Here is a 7,673-nt window from a genome sequence, read left to right on the forward strand (position 1 = left end):
TTTAGTATGCAAATGAGAGAAAGCAAAGGTCTAGCGTTTCATGTAAGATCTTAAATTCTGTACTTCTCTAGCTTTCTGGCTGTTTACCTTTCCTATCTTCATAAACTTGACTCATGAATTCTTTCATCCAATAGTTGTTGAGTGTCTGAGGATACAGATGTGAACATGACTGACAGAAGGAACCTACTCAGGCCACTCAACCTTTTCTCATTCCATTATTCCACCAGTCCCTTTTTGGATGTGTCTCCCCAATATTCAGGACCAACAATTCATTTATTTCCTCCATCCCTACTCCCAGGTTGCTAATTATTGTGGTTTAATATTTTTGATAGTCCTTTAGTGCAAACCCATTTCAATGACAGCATCTCTCAGCAAACAAATTCTCTTGATTTTGTGCAAACATTAGGCTACGTAGCAGAAAGTCTTTCAACTTCCTTTCCTTCTTACCATTTGCTTTATCTTTACTCATTCTCTTAACATTTTCCTTTGTCTCTAATAAATGACACCCTAACATCTTTCAAATGTGTACCCAGCTCTATGCTCCCTGACACCAGTACAAACCCTAATCAACTCTTGATGAAATTATGTCAATATATTCCTTGGTACCCCTTGCATTTGTCAGTGTTCCTAGTGGCAAACGACAGAATCCACATATAGCAGATCATCACTGAATCTCTAGACTAACCAGAAAGCCAACTCTGAAGCACTGTGTATTCAGGACAATGCCTACCTATGTCATAAAGGCTGCTCCCACAAAAAACTCCAGTGTCACCACCACCTGTACCTGTAATTATCAAGTCTGAGGGTCAGAAACTCTGCTGCTGTTGCTTCCAGAGCACTAGAGACCTCTATCCCTCTATTGTCACAAGATCAATTTCCCACAGTGAACCACTTTCTTGTGTTGCTCAATTCCAATCCCAGGTCTAGCACAGGTGCATCTGAATGGTGAAATCTAGATCATATGTCTGTACCCTAGACTCAAGAGATCCTAGAAATGTGAGTGATCTGAATTGAGGTCTGTGTAGATAAAATTTAAAATACGTGAAATTATCATAATGTAACTAAGCATTCGACAGTGTCAAATTACCACATATTGTGTGATGCAATCACCCCCAATAACCATTGCCAACTTTTTCATCATCATAAGCAGAAACTCTATGCTTTCTAAACATTTTCTGTTATTCCTCTTAAAAAAAAAAAAAAAAATCCAGGGTTGTCACCAAAAGATAAATACAAGCTTCTAAACTAGTACATAACACCTTTGCATGTCATTATCTCTCCTCTAGTCATTCCCCACTATGACCTTATACTTCTAGAAAGCACGACAATATTTAAACACACAAGTCATGATGGTGGTTCATGACTCACCATCATTGCCTGAACTCTTTCCCTCCATCTAGAGCGTTCTTTCCCCTTTATGTCTTCAAATCCTTGCTCGGATCTTTTATGTCTATCTTTGGGCTATTCACTAGGAAAAAACTAATAATGGAGTTCCTGCGTCAAGGGTTTAGCAGGGTAGTGATGATATGCACTCAAATGGGGAAAAGACAAAAAAAAAACAAAAACAAAAAAAAAACACTACTGACATAGAGTAGTAATTCTGGTACTGCCATAGATCTCTGTTCAGAAAAGCCAAATTGTTATGAATTGAGGAGTAGACATGGAGGAAGTGAAAAACATGTATGCAGATAATTTCACAGAAATTGAGTGTCAGTTGCTGCTATTAGGTGCAGTTGAATGAGTTCTGACTCATAGTGATCTTGTATGTAGCAGAATGGACCACTGCTCGGTTCTGCACCATACTTGCAATCGTTCTACACTTGCCCCATAGCTGCTGCCATTGTGACAATGCATCTGGTTGGGGCTCTTCTTCTTTTTCACTGACTTTCCACTTTACTAAGGATAATGCTTAGGGATTGGTTCTTCCTGATTATGTGTCTGAAAGCATGAAAAATGAAATCTTGCTATCTTGGCTTCTAAGGAGTATTCTGGCTATACTACTTCCAAGACAAATTTGTTTGTTTTTCAGACAATCTATAGTACTTTTAATATTCTTCACTATTGTTGTTTTTAGGTGCCATAGAGTTGGTCCCAACTAATAGTGACCTTATGTGCAACAGAACGAGACACTGCCTGGTCCTGGGCCAACCTCACAACTGTTGTCACACTTGAGCCTACTGATACTGCCATTTTGCCAATCCATCTAACTGGGAGTCTTCCTCTTTTTCTCTGACTCTCCACCTTTCCAAACATAACATCCTTCTCCGGTGACTGGTCCCTCCTAACAATAGGTCCGAAATATGAGAGACAAAGTTTGGCCATACTAACATCCAAGGAACACTCTGGCTGCACTTCTTCCAATACTGATCTGTTTGTTCTTTTGGCAGCCCATGGCACTTTCAATATTCTCCTCCAACACCATAACTCAAAAGCATCAACTCTTCTATGGTCTTCCTTATTCACTGTCCAGCTTTCGCATGCATATGAGGTTATTGAAAATACCATGGCTTGGGTCAGGTGCACCTTACTCTTCAAGCTGACATCTTTGCTCTTCAACACTTTAAAAATGTCTTGTGCAACAGACTTGCTTAATTCAGTATGTCATTTTATTTTTTGACAGTTGCTTCCATGAGTGTTGATAGTTGATCCAAGAAGAATGAAGTCTTTGACAACTTCAATCATTTCTCCATTGATAAGAATGTTGTTTACTGGTCCATTGGTGAGGATTTTTTATTTCATTACATTGAGATGTAATCCATATTGAAGGTTGTGCTCTGTAATCTTCACCAGTAAATATTTTAAGTCCTCTTCACTTTCGGCAAGCAAGGTTGTATCATTTGCATATCACAGATTGTTAATGAGTCTTCCTCCAATCCTTATGCCACGTTTTTCTTCATAGAACCCAGCTTCTCAGATTATTTGCTCAACATATAGGCTAAATAAGTATGGTGAAAGAATACAACCCTGTCACACACCTTTCTTAATTTGAAACCATTCAGTGTTCCCATGTTCTGTTTGAACAACTGCCTCTTGGTCCAGGTACAGGTTCCTCATGAGCACACTTAAGTATTCCAGAATACTCATACTTTGCAATGTTGTCCAAAGCTTGTCATGATCCACACAATTGAAAGCCTTTGCATAGTCAATAAAACACAACTAAATATATTTCTGGTATTCTCTACTTTCAGCCAATATCCATTGGACATCTGCAATGATATCCCTCATTCCATGTGTTCTTGTAAATCCAGCTTGAACTTCTGGAAGTTCTCTGTCAATGTATGCTTGCAGCCATTTCTGTATTACCTTTAGTAAAACTTACTCGCATGGGATATCAAAGATATCGTCCAATGGTTTCCACATTCCATTGGGTCACCTCTCTTTGGAATGGGCACAAATATGGATCTCTTCCAATCAGTTTGCCAGATAGTTGTCTTCCAAATGTCTTGGCATAGACTGGTGCGTGCCTCCAGTGCTGCCTCACTTTCTTGAAAGTTTTCCATTTTTATTCCATCAATTCCTGGAACCTTGTTCTTTGCCAATTCCTTCAGTGCTCCTTGGACTTCTTCCTTCAGTATCATTGGCTCTTGATCAAATGCTACCTCTTGAAAAGGTATGCAGCTGGGGGAATGCAACAATAGCTCAAAGGAGTTTGAGGGACAAAGAATAGTTTTTCAAACAGAAAGAACTACGTATGCTTAAAATAAGGCAAGGAGAGAAACATTTGAGGATTAAAAACAGGTGTTTTTTTTCTTCTTGAAATTTATTAAACAAACATTTATATCACACTCAATATGTACTCTGGGAGCACCAGTTAAGAAATCAAATGATGTATTGCCGTGGAAAATTTTACTCCAAAAAATTTCTTTAAAGTTTTTAAAAAATAAAGATGTTACTTTGATGACTCAGGTATGCCTGACCCAAGTCTTTTCAGTTCTTTTAAATTGCTTCATATGCATGCAAAAGTTGGGTAATGAAAAAAGAAAACAAAGGAATCAATGCATTCAAACTGTAGTTTGGCAAAAAATATTGTATATTAAGTCATAGAAAAAACATTCAGAATGTTCATTAGAAGTTAGGATATGCAGACTGAATCTCTTACTTTGGACATGTCATCAGAAAGACCAGTCAATAGAAAAAGACATGATGATTGGTAAAGTGGAGAGCCAACAAAGCCAAGGGAAACCTCCAATAAGGTGGACTGACACAGTGGTCGCAACAATGGTCATAGAAATGAGACAGGACCAGACAAAGTTCTGTTCTGTATAAAAATAAAGTCACCATGACTTGGAGCTAAGTCAATGGTAACTGACAACACTATACTTCAATCCTTTTAAAATCACTTTACTAATATTCAATTAATGTTTTTAATTACATACTGAAATCTATATCACTTTATCTTACTTCTCAGGAAAACTGGAGCATGAGGAAGTTAAGAGACTTGCCCAAGGTCATACACATAGGCTCTAGTCCTGGGCCATGTGCTCCTCTCTCTACTTTGTACTACCTCTGAAATGCAGGAGGATAATGAAGCTCAGTCCTGGAAGCTTGGCAGGGATGAAATCCAGGCTGCAGGCAGAGGAGTAAACATTACACAGGAAGAAGCACATATCCTCTCATGTAACAAGAGATGGGAGAAACAAACGAGACATAAGGATTCTGAGGGTATTTTCATTTGATAACTTGTATTTTTTTCTGTAAAGTAAGAGATCATCATTTTCTGAGGTGAAGTTGGATGCAGAAGGAGCATGAATTTGCAGAGTAAAGAATATTTATTCGCTGTGAACAAGGAGAGAGACAGCTAGTTTAAAAAATATAGGAGAGCTTTTATTCCTTTTGGCTGGAGTCGCCATCTTGCAGTAATCCACCAAGATGACGAACACAAAGGGAAAGGGGAAGGGTATCCGCTCTATGTCCTCCAGACCTTTCAAAAAACACGGGGTCATTCCTTTGACCACATACATACGAATCTACAAGAAAGGTGATACTGTTGACATCAAGGGAATGGGCACAGTTCAAAAAGGCATGCTCCACAAATGTTACCATGGCAAAACCAGAAGCATCTACAATGTGACCCAGCATGCCTTCAGCATTGTTGCCAACAAGCTTCAAGAGCAAGATTCTTGCCAAAAGAATTATTGTGCACATTGAGCATATAAAGCACTCTAAGAGCCAAGACAGCTTCCTAAAGGGAGTGAAGGAAAAGGATCAGAAAAAGAAGGAAGTCAAAGAGAAATAGACCTGGATTCAGCTAAAGCACCAGCCTGCTCTCACCAGACAGGTGCACTTCGTGAAAACCAATGGAAAGGAGTCTAAGCTGGTAGAACCTATTCCCTAGCAATTCATGGCAAACAGGAGTGAAATAAAAATGTCTGAGGTGTACAAATGCCAGGTCTTTGGTTGTAATTCTTGTAATTGTGTGGAGATGTAGTGTCCTTCCCCGCCCCTGACCCCCCGCCCCCCAGCCAGATACACAGTATTAAAAGCACACTTTATTTAAACTTTAAAAAGTCCCCCAATTTGCTTGATAATAAATGCTTTTACTATTGGGGGAAAAAATACAGGAGAAACCAGCTGAAACCTGTAACCAGGAATTTACAGAGATTGGAGTCATGGCAAAATGAAATGTAGGGTCCCTTGTTCAAAAAGTAGAAAAGGGAGGCACCAAATACACTAAGGAGTCCTAGTGTGGACATGTGGGATAAAGCACTGAACCACAAGGTCGGTTTGAACCACAAGGTCAGTGGTTCAAACTCACTCCTTGAGAACCCTATACAGGGTCACTATGAATTGGAGCACACTCAACTGCACTTAACAACAACAACAAATACACTAAAAGAGACAACTCTATCTGGCCTTTTCTAGTCTCTCGCCCACAACCTATCATGGGTTTTTAATTTGCTAAAGAATGCCACAGTCTCTCGGGCTCAGGATACTCCATGTATGACTATGGAACTTCACAGGGCCCAGGGACCCAACCCATGACTTAGGGTGCACATGTGTGTGACCCATCCAACACTGAATTTCCTAAAAATAAGGACTTATGCTCCTCAAAAGACTTCACCAAAAGAGTAAAAAGGGGAAAAAATGTTTGGCTGATACCTGACAAGCATATAATCTCTAAAATTTGGAGAAAACTCCAACACTTTAACAACAAAAAGATAAACATTCCAATTAAAAAGTGGACAGAGGACATGAGCAGATCATTCACCAAAAAAAGACAGCCAGACAGCTAGCAAACACATGAAGATATACTCACGACCATTAGCCATTGTTATTGAGTGCCATCAAATCAGTTCTGACCCATAAGGAACTTTTATAAGGCTTCCAAGGATCGGCTGCTGGGTTTGAACTGTTGATCTTGTGGTTAAGAGTCCAATGCTTATACTATAGCACCAAACCAGGACTTCATTTAAGATGCAAATCAAAATTATAATGAGATACCATTTCACCCCAGAAATAATGAAACTGATGGAGAAACTGAAGACTCTAAGCCCATGGACTGAGAAAGGCTGTGTGCCTGTGAGCAGAAGGCTGGCTTGCAATATGTGCCTTTTGGACATTTAAATAAATATATATGTTTCATTTTGTATGTGTACATCAATAAGTTTTGCTTTTCTCATTTGTGAAAAATAATATGTAAAAGGGAAGCCACAAGGTGGAAGGAGGATAACTGTTGTTACAGGGACGGGAGTGTAATCATTGAGATGAGACAAAATGTGTGATTGGTTGAAAGTAAAGCTGATGATCTTGTCTGTTTACCTTTGCTCAATTCACAATAAAAAGTTAAAAAATAAATAAATAAAAAGCAAAAGACAACAAATTTTTGTGATGTTGTGAAGAATTTGTAATTCTTATACACTATTGTTCACATTCCTGGGTATCACTAATAGTTAAATGTTCAGTTGGTAATCAAAAGGTTGGCAGTTCAAATCTATGCAGAGGTGCCTGATGATCCACTTCCAAAATAGCAACCATTGAAAACAGCCTGGAGCACAGTTTTACTCTGACACACATGGGGTCACCTTGAGTCCACATTGACTCAATGGCAATTGTTGTTGAGCCCTGGTGTGGTGCTACAGGATAAGCATTCAATTGGTAACTACAAGGTTGGCAGTTCAAACCCACCTGCCACTCTCAGAAACTCTATATAGGATCACTGTGAGTCGGAACTGACTTGACAGAACACACAACAACAACATACACTTCTGATGGGACTGTAAAATGGTACAAACACTATGGAAAACAGTACGGCTCTTCCTTAAAAAACTAGAAATAGAAATACTATCTGATTTAGCAATCCCACTCCTAGGCATATATCCTAGAGAAATAGTTGTGACATGACTAGACATATACACGTTTATAATAGCAAAAAGATTGAAGCAACTTAAACATCCATCAGTGAGTGAATGAATAACTAAATTGTGGTACATACTTACAATGGAATAATAAGTAATGATAAAGAATAATGTTGCATCTATGAAACATCTCATAACATGGATGAATATGGAGGATATTATGCTTAATGAAATTAAGTCAACCACAAAAGGATAAATTTTGTTTGTGACGACTGTTATAAAAAATCAAGAATAGGTTTACAAGCAGAAAGAAACATTCTTTGATTGTTAGCAGGAATGGGAGAGGAGAGAGGGAGAATCACTAAATAGTTGTCCTAT

At 38.6% G+C, this 7,673-nt stretch overlaps 1 pseudogene; it reads left to right on the forward strand.

The window, feature by feature from the left end:
- The first annotated feature begins 4,869 nt into the window (after nt 1–4,869).
- On the forward strand, nt 4,870–5,428 carry LOC102839179 (annotated as a pseudogene).
- The last annotated feature ends 2,245 nt before the right edge of the window (nt 5,429–7,673 follow it).

The sequence above is a fragment of the Chrysochloris asiatica genome, unplaced genomic scaffold, assembly GCF_000296735.1.
Source record: "Chrysochloris asiatica unplaced genomic scaffold, ChrAsi1.0 scaffold00036, whole genome shotgun sequence".
Taxonomy (NCBI): Eukaryota; Metazoa; Chordata; class Mammalia; order Afrosoricida; family Chrysochloridae; genus Chrysochloris; species Chrysochloris asiatica.